This window comes from Schistocerca serialis, chromosome 3 (assembly GCF_023864345.2).
Source record: "Schistocerca serialis cubense isolate TAMUIC-IGC-003099 chromosome 3, iqSchSeri2.2, whole genome shotgun sequence".
NCBI lineage: Eukaryota > Metazoa > Arthropoda > Insecta > Orthoptera > Acrididae > Schistocerca > Schistocerca serialis.
Window position 1 is genome coordinate 272318490 of NC_064640.1, and position 14678 is coordinate 272333167.

General features: G+C 44.2%; 1 protein-coding gene across 3 annotated transcripts in view; it reads right to left on the reverse strand.

The window, feature by feature from the left end:
- LOC126470047 (ecdysone-induced protein 74EF-like) overlaps nt 1-14678 on the reverse strand; it is a 617268-nt gene that overhangs the window by 489049 nt on the left and 113541 nt on the right. For all 3 annotated transcript variants that reach the window (XM_050097548.1, XM_050097546.1, XM_050097547.1), the window contains one exon: nt 202-262. The gene's annotated coding sequence lies outside the window, so the exon portion shown is untranslated. The remainder of the gene's footprint in view (nt 1-201; nt 263-14678) is intronic.

A 14678-nucleotide genomic window follows, 5' to 3' on the forward strand; every position in this document is an offset into this window, starting at 1 on the left:
GAGACAGTACTTTAGACTTGAAACTGAGAAAATAAGTGCTTGCTTTCAACCTAGTGCTGCGAAACTAAAACAAACATCTTGTCGGAGGGTACCCAGATAAACGATACCCAGCTAGAACATGTACTGGCACTTAATAAGTTTGTAACAAGCAGGTGCGTTTATTCTACCTATAAGAATTGTTGATGGATGAGGTTCTCTTACCTGGCTATATCACGGTACTTCTGAAACTTGATCCAAAACATGAACAGCGCTGGTTGGTGACCTACAACAGAAAAAAATCATGTTGTATTACTATAAAAACCGTCGTTGATTTTCTTCATCATGCAGAGCAGAAAACACCTAAGAAAGTATATGTCATGCAATTAAGTGTCGTCACAACTTTGTAAGACTGTATCCTAGGCAAGAGGGAGGAAGGGAGGGAGAGAGAGAGAGAGAGAGAGAGAGAGAGAGAGAGAGAGAGAGAGAGAGAACACGAGATTGAGGCGAACTATGTGAAAAACGTAACTACCTTCTATCTATGTGCTGCAACTTTTTTATGGATTATGTGGCAATCGGCTCATATATTTTTGAAATTGCCCACAGCTTTGCGCTATTTTTGCAGAAACGAATCTCCGTTAATGGATATTGAAATCCTATTTATATCCAATATGGTGATCGGGGTATATGCTGGTGGGATCTGACATGTATTCTAGCTGTCTAAAAATTTATGTTTTATCTTAACTGTTTGAGGATTATACATTTGCTACGTAAATGGAGATGGTGAAACACCGGAAAACCGCTCTTAGGTTAGCCAGTATACAGTGTACCAGTCCAGAACTAATTGAGCTATGCGCAGCTTCGGTACGTCTATGGGCCGCCTCCTTGTCTCGCAAGTTAACTCTTAAGGCGATGCGATTACGAACTGGTTACATTGTGAGTAACCACTAGGTAAGAGCGGGTTGGTAATGTTGAAACGACTCTTCGTACGATAATGGTGTTAATGCAGTAATATTGTGATGTGTTGATTTAGCGACTTTTTAATGCGATAAATGAGTTAAGGAGGTTCACTGCAACATTTTTGCGTGATTTCAGATTTTCTGCGTAAGGAAGATTAACATGGGTTTTACGACATGAAAGGGGTCATTCAATGAACAAATCAAATATTCTACATCGCTGATTACTCTTCATGCTCTCAGGTTTATAGTTCAGATTTCAAATGAAAATAATTTCAACACTCTGAAACCATCCGGACTGCTTTCTGAGACTCTTTGTGGACGTACACTGATTTTGTAGACGACATGGACGTTGCTTGTTCCGCCCTGTTCTCGAGAGGAGCCCTTTTTTTTAAAAAAAAAGTTATAAGTCTTTCTAGTGGCTTGATACCGTCGTAATTTTTTCCGCTGGTCGTCCTAATCTCTTTCATCTCTACGTAACTCGTACACTCAACATTATCTACAATTTGTTTTGCATATTACGCTCTTTGTCAGTGACTACTATGTTTCCCCGCTACTGTTCATTCTGAATTAATTATTCTCGGATACTGTAGCAGATGTCCTATTAATATGTTCCATCATCTGGTAAAGATATTACACTGACTTCTTTCCTCGCCCTGCTCAGGAAATACTTATCCGAAAATCTCGGGATCTGTTTCTGCTCACTTCACTAGCTCCCAAGACAGAAAATACATAACAAACCTTATGAGTAACGGTAACTGAAGATTTTCTTATGAGATATCACCTATCAGAGCGACTAAAGCTTTTCAACTGGGAAATTTGCTCGTAACTATAAAACAAGAGCGTGTATATTGTGATGACACTAAGACAATGAGAATAACTAGACGACGGCGATAACAGGAACAATATGGTTCAATGATAATCAAGAAGTGCCGTATTAAAGACACCAGCAGTTTTCCCTCGGAAAGCAGAAACCGCTTCACTGGCCGCCACAGCAGTGGCATGCCTACGCAGTTTATATGAAGCTCACGCACTCCGGATTCTCTACGAATCACAAGCGCACGTATTCCTACTGTACTATCACGATCGCTTCTAAGGTCACATATGGGACTACAGCAGTATAGACACTCATTTCGTGACTACCTCGAATGAAATACAAACTATGCCACACAATAACCTTCAGCTTCTTAAACGGTTCTGTAAGCGCAGTTTCCCTTCAGCTGTATACTAAATTAATCTCTAAAACATGTAAAAAGTATTGTTGTGAGAGATTGGTTCGAAATGCACCTGCGGAAAACTGATATCCGCTTCTTTATAGATTTAGATGGCAGTTTTTCTTGTCAGAACGAACAACCAGAAAAATATATTTACAGCCCGTTGTTTCGGTTGATGCTTAGCGACTTTTCTGCTTTAGATACTACGAGTGAGGGCATCACTACTCGCGGAGAAGATAGATTATAACTTACAAGTGAAGGCTGCAGGGGATACACATCTGGTTTTGGGGACGCTTGTTCTCTGTAGCGCAAAAAATTGTAAAAATGAACGCATTGGCGAGCGCATTCGAAATGTCCCATTGTCAATGGTACAATGGCTCTGAGCACTATGCGACTTAACTTCTGAGGTCATCAGTCTCCTAGAACTTAGAACTAATTAAACTTAACTAACCTAAGGACATGACACAAATCCATGCCCGAGGCAGGATTCGAACCTGCGACCGTAGCGGTCGCTCGGCTTCAGACTGTAGCGCCTAGAACCGCACGGCCACTCCGGCCGTCTGTCCCGTTGTCATCTGTCACATTGTTACATCACAGTAAAAGAAGTGCTCAGTGTCAACTGTCGTCTGGAGTCTTCTTACTGCTGTGGTAAATAAAAACACTGGATATACGCGGTTCATTCACATTAATGGCAACACTAGTATTAAAGAGTGAAGCGTGTCGGGGGGGACGCGGAATATAGTACAGCCGCGTGTCGGGGGGGACGCGGAATATAGTACAGCTGTTGTAATAAGGGAACGGAGCGATTTATCTGACGTCCAAAATGGCATGATTATTGGTTTTTGGGCCAACGGTGGAAGCATTTCCGAAAAGGTTAAGTTTGTATACTGTTCGTGTGTCTTACCGTGCATGGAAAAGTGGCGCTATCCAAAACCTACACTTAGGCAGTTGTGGTGCACCATGGGCCATATATGAGACCGGTAAACAATGGGTGCGGAGACGTGAATGGGCGAACACATTTGCAACTATCGAGCAGCTGACCATTCAGATTACGCAAGGTGCTACGAACAGTGTTTCCTCAACGACTGTGCTGTTGCGTTCAAAAAATGGTTCAAATGGCTCTGAGCACTATGGGACTCAACTTCTAAGGTCATCAGTCCCCTAGAACTTAGAACTACTTAAACCTAGCTAACCTAAGGACATCACACACATCCATGCCCGAGGCAGGATTCGAACCTGCCGTTGTGTAATAGGTCATACGATAGTGTATTGCTGGTAGCATAATTAGTAGATTCGAGCGTGAGCCACCAGTCGTACACGCCGGCCCGAACGTGTTAAACAACTCCGTGACGAAGCACGCAGCTCTTCCACGTTAATGGCAGAAAACTCTAAGGAATTGATGTGATTCCTCCCGGCGACATCGCCGGTACGTCTGCTCCAGGCCCACAGCTATACCACTGAGCGACGGCCGGCCGGGCGCTTCTTGCACTGCAGCGACTGCCGCCTCTAATTGCCGGCTGTGAAGCACGCGCGCCTCGTATGACGGCAGTCTGCCGCAATTTGGTGTTAAGTGCCGCCCCACAACCTCGTGCGAAAAACCTGCGCACCGTCGTTTGTTTTCTGCCGATTCCCCGTCTCCATAAAGCCAGCTCCTTCACGAACCACCCACTTGTATCAAAATTTACAGGACGATTTTACAACATGTGGTTACAATCACCAATAAGCTCTTGTCTGAAATTAGTTAGGATGCTACAGAATGAGCACCTATAGCTGCAAGAGATGCAATTTTCTGTGCTTGCACTCAAGGCCAGATGTCAAACCTTCAGTGAGAAAAAGTTGCATTATGAGACTCTGTTGCTGCTGTATGGCGATAGGTGTCGTTCTTGTGCAACGCAGCTAGCTCTTTATTCGCACGAAGTAATGGCCGCTATCGACAGGGGATCTCAAGTTGATTCCGTATTTCTAGATTTCCGGAAAGCTTTTGACACCGTTGCTCACAAGCGACTTCTAATCAAGCTGCGGGCCTAAGGGGTATCGTCTCAGTTGTGCGACTGGATTCGTGATTTCCTGTCAGGAAGGTCGCAGTTCGTAGTAATAGACGGCAAATCATCGAGTAAAACTGAAGTGATATCAGGTTTTCCCCAGGGAAGCGTCCTGGGACCTCTGCTGTTCCTGATCTATATAAACGACCTGGGTGACAATCTGAGCAGTTCTCTTAGGTTGTTCGCAGATGATGCTGCAATTTACGGTCTAGTAAGGTCATCCGAAGACCAGTATCAGTTGCAAAGCGATTTAGAAAAGATTGCTGTATGGTGTGGCAGGTGGCAGTTGACGCTAAATAACGAAAAGTGTGAGGTGATCCACATGAGTTCCAAAAGAAATTCGTTGGAATTCGATTACTTGACAAATAGTACAATTCTCAAGGCTGTCAATTCAACTACGTACCTGGGTGTTAAAATTACGGTTCGCAGCTCGTGGTCGTGCGGTAGCGTTCTCGCTTCCCACGCCCGGGTTCCCGGGTTCGATTCCCGGCGGGGTCTGGGATTTTCTTTGCCTCGTGATGACTGGGTGTTGTGTGCTGTCCTTAGGTTAGTTAGGTTTAAGTAGTTCAAAGTTCTAGGGGACTGATGACCATAGATGTTAAGTCCCATAGTGCTGAGAGCCATTTGAACCATTTTTTTTTTAAATTACGAACAACTTCAGTTGGAAAGACCACATAGATAATATTGTGGGGAAGGCGAGCCAAAGGTTGCGTTTAATTGGCAGGACACTTAGAAGATGCAACAAGTCCACTAAAGAGACAGCTTACACTACACTTGTTCGTCCTCTCTTAGAATATTGCTGCGTGGTGTGAGATCCTTACCAGGTGGGATTGACGGAGGACATCGAAAGGGTGTAAAAAAAAAAAGGGCAGCTCGATTTTGTATTATCACGTAATAGGGGAGAGAGTGTGGCAGATATGATACGCGAGTTGGGATGGAAGTCATTAAAGCAAAGACGTTTTTCGTCGCGGCGAGATCTATTTACGAAATTTCAGTCACCAGCTTTCTCTTCCGAATACGAAAATATTTTGTTGAGCCCAACCTACATAGGTAGGAATGATCATCAAAATAAAATAAGAGAAATCAGAGCTCGAACAGAAAGGTTTAGGTGTTCGTTTTTCCCGCGCGCTGTTCGGGAGTGGAATGGTAGAGAGATAGTATGATTGTGGTTCGATGAACCCCCTGCCAAGCACTTAAATGTGAGTTGCAGAGTAATGATGTAGATATAGATGCAGATGTAGAAGGAATGGTTACAGAGAAGGCTGAAAACTTCTACAATGAAAATTTTGTTCTTTTTGCTCTACGTGTTAATGACAGATTTTTTCGTTCTTGTTTACAAGAGGCAAGAAATGTTGATAACTGTAAGATAAAGTATATGACAAAGAGAAAGAACCCGATAGTATCTGGTTACGAGATTATTGGTGAACATCTTGAGCACAATGTAACGTATAAGTATTTAGGCCTAAAACTAAGAAGCGATATGAAATGGGACGTTCGCGTAAAATTAGCATTAGGAAATGGGAATGGAAGACGTACATTTGTTGGGAAAATTCAGGGAAAATGCGATGCAGCCGTAAAGAACATTGCATACAAAGCACTTGTACCTCCAGTTCTGCAGTATTTTTGCAGTATTTGGAAACGAAGCAACCATATGGCATTACTGGCCGGGGTTGTTGGACGCCTGTTGCAAGTCTTTCTATTTGACACCACTTCAGCGACGCGAGTCTCGACGAAGAAGACGTGATATGAAATGAATAGAACAACAAAAGTACCCAGTGCCCGTGCGCAGAAAAATCTTCGACCCGGTCGGGAATCGAACCCGGGGCCCCGCGAGCTAGAGGCGGCGAAGCTAACCACTTCTTTTTTGTCTTCTTTTTTTCGATCTGTTTCTTCGTCTTTATGTCGTCAGGGGTTCTTTATAGATGCCGCACGACATATTTCAAATTCTGTCAGTGAGGACATACTTAGTTTTTTTTTTTTTTTTTTTTTTCTATAGAAGGTGGTCAGTCCCCTGACCGAACACGCTGAGCCACTGTGACGGCTCCACGAGACCACGAGCTGCGTACACAGTTTTTGGAATCCTTACCAAGTAGGTATGACAATAGACATGGAGCGAATTCAGGGACACCCTGATAGGATGGTGCCTTGGAATGTACAAGGGAACTTCAAAAAGTAAGTTACACATTATTATAGCGCGATAAGGCAGTTTTACTGACTGCTACACTACACTTCAATGTGACGCAGATACACGACAATATTTTTCAACATATTGACCTAGTGTCTGTAAACTACGGTCGGAACCTTCTACCAATCGTTCAGTTGTATGACGATAGAAATCCTCTGCTTGGTACGGAGCTGTTTGAGGACCGCTGTGTGAACGTCTTCATCGCTGGAAAATCTCTTATCCCCCAGGTGATCGTCCTCGACTGCTTGGAAAATGTCGTCTGTGTTCGATGTTGGCGGCCTTCCTTCCCGACCAACATCACCCGCGTCTCTTGGCCTTGGTGAAATTCTTGGCACATTTTCACTACGGATGGACGCGACATTGCATTTGGTCCATATAACGGCAGTATTTCACGGTGAGCCTGTGTGCAGCTTACGTTAGACGTTTTGCCCTCAAGAACTGTTCTGTCACGAGTACTTAGACTCTCAAGTATTTTCCCACTGCCACACAATTTCACTCCTGCACAGTGATGCCCCTGTTATCCGTAACGCAACATAATTGTGCCTGCTGGAGACCTGGAACATGTACCCTCTTCTATAAATGTCGTGGGCCTACGGCTTCCCGTCAGGTTGACGCCACGCCGGTGACTTGCGTGTCGGTGAAGATGATATGATGATGTACACACCACAACAACCAGTCCCTAAGCGGAGAAAATCTCCGACCCGGCGGGGAATCGAACACGAGTTTCTCGCATGGCATTCTGCGGCGCTGACCACTCAGCTATGAAGGCGGACTACACTCTTCTGACAATGCGCCACTCTTCTTATGCAATTGTCATAGCGTAAGACGACATGTGTAACTTACTTTCTGAAGTCCCTATAAATTTCGCGTCTAGGACTCTGCCTACAACTAACCTGTGATGTAATCTATCAGTATGGTAATGCTCCGCTAAACTGTTCCTCATGTTTCACCTAGCCTCTTAGCCACTAGAGTCTTCACTACCCCTATGGGAACAGTTCGTCTCTGTTCTAATAAGTAAAATGGTGCCAGGTTAGTGACTAATACACCTAGAATTAAATGAGAAACTGACTTACTTTTACCTATATGTCAAGTCTTAGAGCCTCTTTAAAAAATATCAAGTAGTTTTAAGTGACTACGGTGTGTTTGTTCGCAAGTTGTCTGCTGTCGGGTGATTTTTGACTGATGCTCACCGTTTCTTGCGACAGCGTTTCGTAAACTGGAATCATTGCTTTTTTGACCCGTCTTTGTAGGCGAGGTTGTTAATGCACACTTGTGCTGTGGCGCTCGGCTCTGAGGTAAGCCAGTTCGAATCCCGGTGGTAGATGAAATTACCAGTGCTAGTATTTGGCCGGCAAGGGGAGGAGAGGTGGTGGCGTGAAGTTTCTGATCACTAGACTTTGTGCCAATGTCTTGCATTAAATTTCATACCCCTCCGCAGTATCTCATGAAGTGAAGGCATGTGACACACTGTTGATGGTGATCCGTCAGTCGGATGGGGACGTTTATCTCGCCCCCTCCCCCCTCTCCCCCTCCGTGCTATCGAGAGGAGAGCGCTACGTGAGAGCACGGGTTTCGCCCCTCTTCCTTATCACCATCATCATACAACACAAACATACTACTACACTACCGACACATCGGTCAGACTCATCTATTAGTCGACCACAACATTACTGCATCTGAGCGTGAAGGCGCTTTGCTCGGCTTAACGTCAATTTTTATCGTCATTTTCACCAGAACAGGCAGAATCACGCGCAACTATCTTGACATCATTCACAATATGAACTATTTTCCTTAATCATCACTGTAGTTGTTTACTGTAACGTCACTGGATGTTTCCGATAATGGCCACTGGAGACCATGTGCAATAGTATCGTTGTCGGGTAAAAACAAACAAGACGCAACTCTCACATATCCGCAAGGAAAGTGGCCAATGTGCGCGGAGGAAGAAACTCCTTTCAAATTCGGCGGCTGAACCTGCCCCTTGTGATCTCCCAGCTAACCATACCATACGATTTGGATGCGCGCGCGGTTGGCCGTGAACCGGCAAGTCTGTGGATGGTTTTTAGGCGGTTTTCCATCTGCCTTGGCGAATGTGGACTGGTTCCCCTTATTCCGCCTCAGCTACACTATGTCGGCGATTGCTGCGCGAACAAGTTCTCCACGTACACGTACACAACCATTACTCTACCACGCAAACATAGGGGTTACATTCTTCTGGTGTGAGACGTTCCCTGGGGGGTCCACCGGGGGCCGAACCGCACAATAACCCTGGGTTCGGTGTGGGGCGGCGGAGGGGTCAAGTGGACTGCAGAAGTCGTAGTGGGGTTGTGGACCACTGCGGCTGTGGCGGGGACGGAGACTCTCCCTCGTTTCTAGGTCCCTGGTTAACATACAATACAATACCATACGATACTTTACTTATCATTTTCTTCACACACTTCTTTCTCCGCACTCTACTCCTCGTCACATACTGCATTCTTTGCTTCCTTAACATCGAGACTCGATGAGCTTCATGGTACACTGCGGCGCCCTTCTGTGTGCTCCAACAACAGCTTACTGGAGATCCTGTTAGATGCTCTGCCGATTTCGCATCACGTGTTGCAGTCTCTTACTGCGTAGTGAAGGTTAGTTATTTCTGGTATCGATACTGAACAAAGCGCATTCTAAACCCACATTTCTGGAGAACAATGTGTTTCAAAAAAAATGGTTCAAATGGCTCTGAGCACTATGGGACTCAACTGCTGAGGTCATTAGTCCCCTAGAACTTAGAACTAGTTAAACCTAACTAACCTAAGGACATCACAAACATCCATGCCCGAGGCAGGATTCGAACCTGCGACCGTAGCGGTTCCAGACTGCAGCGCCTTTAACCGCACGGCCACTTCGGCCGGCCAATGTGTTTCACATTAGCAAGTTCCTCGCGGGAGGAGCTTGATCTTTTCAAATGGTTCAAATGGCTCTGAGCACTATGGGCCTTAACATCTGAGGTCATCAGTCCCCTAGAACTTAGAACTACTTAAACCTAACTAAGCTAAGAATATCACACACATCCATGCCCGAGGCAGGATTCGAACCTGTGACCGTACCGGTCGCGCGGTTCCAGACTGAAGCGCCTAGAGCCGCGTGGCCACCACAGCCGGCTTAACCTAAGGACATCACACACATCCATGCCCGAGGCAGGATTCGAACCTGCGATCGGAGCAGCAGCGCGTTTGCGGACTGAAGCGTCTAGAACCGCTCGGTCACAGCGGCCGGCTATTCGTGGTGTCCCTTTGCATATGCATGAATAGTAAACGAAATAACTTTCTTAGTGAACGAGACTTTAAAAAAAAGCGGAAACAAATTAAGATCCATGTTAAGGAGGTGGGTAACGAAGCCCTTAGCTGACGAAATCTTATTACACGTTATCAGACATCTGACAGCTTTGTCCCGTTTCAACGACGACCGAGAGATGTGGAGCACTGGTAAGACAATGGACCTGTATTCCGGAGGGTGGTGGTTCAAATCCCTGTCCAGCTATCCAGATGTAGGTTTTCCGAGTTTTGCCTAAATCACTTAAGGCGAATACCAGAATGGTTCCTTTGAAAGGGTACGGCCGATATTCTTCCCCATCTTTCCTAATCTTAAGCTGTGGCACGTACCTCATGACTTCGTTTTCAAAAAAATGGCTCTGAGCACTACGGGACTCAACATCTGTGGTCATAAGTCCCCTAGAACTTAGAACTACTTAAACCTAACTAACCTAAGGACATCACACACATCCATGCCCGAGGCAGGATTCGAACCTGCGACCGTAGCAGTCGCACGGTTCCGGACTGAGCGCCTAGAACCGCTAGACCACCGCGGCCGGCACTTCGTTTTCCACGGGACGTTAAACCCTAGTCTTCCTTCCGACGTGTCGAAGAGTTTCTTATACATCATCATCTTGCAAAGTCGGTTCACTACAAGATAAAGAGTAAAAAACTATTCGAAACACAGGAGCAAGGGAAAGTTGTTACTCAGCTGAATTCTGTCAGTGAAACTCTCCAAAATTGCTCTCATTTTCATACGGATGAGTTTATCATTTAAGGCAAATGATAGAGGTATTTATGACAATTAGGTGGTTCTAAATGGTTTTTAAGGTTACAAAATGCTGCAAATGACCATCTCTCTGAGATTACTATCAGAAGAAATACCTCAAAATGTCTGAGAAATATTCAGTACTCGGAAGACACAGGTCAATAATATCTCCAGTAGTAGCACCCCATTGATTTGATATGGTCTAACAAGTTTACTCGTTTTTCTAACTGAGCAAGGTGGCACTGTGGCGTACACGCATTCGGGAGGAGACTTGTTAGAATCCCCCTTCCGACACTGTGATCCAGCTTCTCTATGGTCTCGCTAAACACTTTAAATACGTGCACTCCAGGTTGCCCTAAGGCTAGAGCTGTCTCTTCCCAGAGTCCTTTGTAATATGAGCTACTGTTCTGTCTATCACGACCTCACTATAGATGCGGTGTTAATCGTGATATTTAGTTACCTACCGTAGTATCGCACAATATGAGTCACTGGAGCCCACGCGTCTCTTATACCAAAATAATCAGAAAATATCCCTGAATAATCTCCGAAATTTTGTCGGTAGCTTTCAGGTTCACCAGGCATAAGTTTTCAAAATAATGGCAAAGTAAGAAACATCTGCGTAGAAACCGAATTACATTGTATACTGAGCAATACACACGAATTTCAAGACAACTTAGACAACTTTTGCAGTAATTGGACGAAGCCTGACCGTTGTTAAACACTCTGCAGAACCCAATCTCGGCTTTACCTCCTTGATGTTCATCATTTCATCTGCCTACGACATCCAAAAACAGAGTTTTTTTTCGGACATAATATTATATCGCAAGCATTGGCCGGACATGATCAGGGAAATGGTTCGAACACGGACATGTTGAAGAAAATATACAGGCGTCTACAAAAAATGATTATGGGAAAGTACTGAAAATCTTAATTAGGATGATCTAACAGGGATTTTTAAGTGCCCCCCCCCCCTCTCCCGTATCAGTACAGTTTCGTACCTAGTTTACCTTTTTGATCTTTAGAATGTTTGGTTGGCTAGCATCGTTGTTCGGAGACAAAAGCACTGTCATCTTCATAAACATATGTGGTATGTGGCCAAAACTACACCTGAAAGGGTATTTGTCTTTATACTATTACATATGTGGTATGTGGCCAAAACTACACCTGAAAGGGTATTTGTCTTCATACTATTACGTTTATACCCTCGTCTCACTAATGTCTCGTCTAAATCCATCTATTTATTTTAGATGTTATCCGAAGATTACAACGGAAGTTCGATAACCAACATCTCTGTTACCATAATACACTATCAGTGGTACGCTAGTGGCTTTAAAAACGAAGCTCTATTCTCATTAGTACTTTCTCCTTCTAATTGCACTTGCAAGGCTCTTCTGGCTTCTATCATTTGATTATTTTCGACGGTTTTTAACATTTCTTGTTACTTTGTTACCACACACACCTCTCGTTCGGGCAACCGCTAAAATGCTTTGCGATTTTTTCGCGACCTCAAATGACCTACAGGCCACACTGCGTTTTCTGTTTCCTTGCTATTGTTCTACACCTTGTTAAGAGCGTGGATGACCTGTGTGCGGCTGCTTTGCAGTCATATCCCCACAACAGCACAGTTAGAAGTACCAAGTCTTTCACAAATCACGCAAACAGTTGCGTGACCGTACTCAGCAGCTATAAATTATCGATCCGTCCAGGTCAGCGACTACGCTGGGCCGAGCAACTCGGAAGAAAAACAGTGCCCACTCTGTTGTCTAGCTCTAACAGGCCACTCTCCGCAAAAATAACGTCATCAGGACACTGGCAAGTTGCTGAAGAAACCGCGTAATGCTGGACAAAACTTTATCATGGATATTTTTTGTTCAAGTCAATCCAGCACTCAAACCACGAAAATGTAGAACGCTCTCAGTAGTTTCCTTATAAGTGTATATACTAAACTCCATTCTAGAAAACCATAAAACCATCATTGGTGGACGCTATACGTTTAGAAAATAACAACTTAGATATTGTGCAATAATGGAATAAAGTCTGAGAAGACACTGTGACTGCGGATCTCATGAAATTTCGATGTTTCTCTGAAAAAACCGACTGGCTTTGACCTCCCAAGAAAATCCTGGATGATTCTAAAGCCAGTCAGAACCACCCTTGGTAGATGTGCGCACTCACTGAGTAAATGGGAACTAAACGCTACTCCAAAGTGTGACTGTGGAGCAGAGGGGCAGATAATCCAGCATTTGGCGCATACATGTTCACTTAGAGCCTGCACGAGACAATTTGAAGACTTCCTGAATACGACTGATAGTTCAGTTAACTATATTTGTAGCCTAGATATTTTTTTGCATTTTATGCAGTCACAGGAAGCACCTGATGAAGACGCCGAGGTACGGCGTCGAAATATTGTTTTAGAAAAACGCAGACCACCGGCAGTACACCCGATTCAATGAGTACACCCGATTCAATGAGATGTCATGTTATTCTTAGTTTATGTTCATTAATGAGATTTGTAGTAATGCCATACGATAAGTAAATAAATAAATAAATAGTGACACAAATAAAGTAAAAAGAGCCCACACACAGTGGATATGTAGTAAATAAAGTTTAGTTAGGTCACAAGGTTGAGGTCCCTTCTTTCTTTCTCTTTTCTTCTGGCGTGGAATTACATTCGCGAAGTTCAGTATTAATTAGTATTTACTCATAGTGGATCTGAAACGTATTTTCTATAGCCGTGAGCTCTTCCCAATACTGCAATGTCACTTTGACATTCCAGATCGCGTACGATGTACACCTTATAGATGCGAAGGGTGTAAATCTGATCTGTGTGTTTTCATATTGTAACTGTTTATGTATCGTGTATCAGAGGCGGCGATGGGAATTAGTTCGGTAATCGCGTAACGACTGTGTGTACGATCAACAGTCGTTAATGTGGTGTGTGGATTTGATTTGGGTGTACCTCATATCCCTGTCCCTCTGCGTGCAAGTTAACGCATTATGGAGGCAACGAAAATTTGAATGGAAATGTTAACAAAAACTGTACGACTCATTCGACTTTTTTACAATTTGTATTCTTTATGATTTAATGTGATACTGAAATGGAGTTAAATTTGACAGGAATGAAAAATGGATTCTACCGTGGCGTCGACAAAAGCACAGATGTAGTACTGAAAAACACTGAGTAGAACAGGAACTTAAAACCAACTCGTTCAGAATGTGAGCAAATTGTCACCCCTCATTTTGTGTATGACAATTACGTGTTTCAAAATGAAGTGGACAGCAGCGTAGAATTACGTGCCCCGTTGGTAACGGACGTAAAAACGGAAAATTAACGCTCTGACATGAACATAGTTTGGTAATACCTACACAGAAACCACCTTTCCTGTCAATAAGGTCTGATGTCATCCACCAGAACAGTAGGAGATCGATATTTTTTCAGTGTAGATAAACCTAACTAATGGGCAGATCTGATTCTTTTGATGGTGGGCAGTCAAAATCTTAAAGGTGCGTTTCACAAATACCTTTGATCTGTTGAACCTTGAATTTCCTGCCAACGTGCAGGCAGGGTTTTCAACTGAAAGCTTCAGACGTCGCGACATTTATTCTTATATTCCGACATCAAGATATTATACATTTAGTGTTGTTGCTTGCACTTATGACGTCTACCACAACGGCCATTTGCTTTCTGTTATGTGCGGATCGGGCTTGATTAATGTTTGGGCGCTCTAAATCGGAAATGGCAGTACGTTCTCTAGCAGCAGGAGCAGACAAGTATGGCAGCCACGCAGAGGAGACGGTGACGTCTTTGGCCGCGCGGCGGCCAGCTCACAACCGCTTTGAGAGAGGCGCCCACTTGGCTGACCACCGGCTCCCACCGGTTCGGAGCGAGCAAGCTACGGCGCTGATTAACACTCTGGACTCTTATTCGGGAAGAGCAGGGATCACATCCTCGACCGGCCATACCGGATTACTGTTTTTCATGGGTTTCGTAAATTACTACAAAGAATTCCTGAGGTTCCTTCAACAAGGCCAAGCCGATTTCTTTCTACATCCTACTTTAGTTAAATGAGAAGAGAGTGAGACAGAGTTGTAGGTTAACCCCGACGTTAGTCAATCTCTACGTTGATGACCTTCATTTACCGTTTACGCTTCGTGTTAAGAGTACTGACAAGGGACGTTTGGAACGCGGATTTACTGCGAACTTCGTACACTCGTAGTACTCCATGAGGACCACAAAATGTGTAAG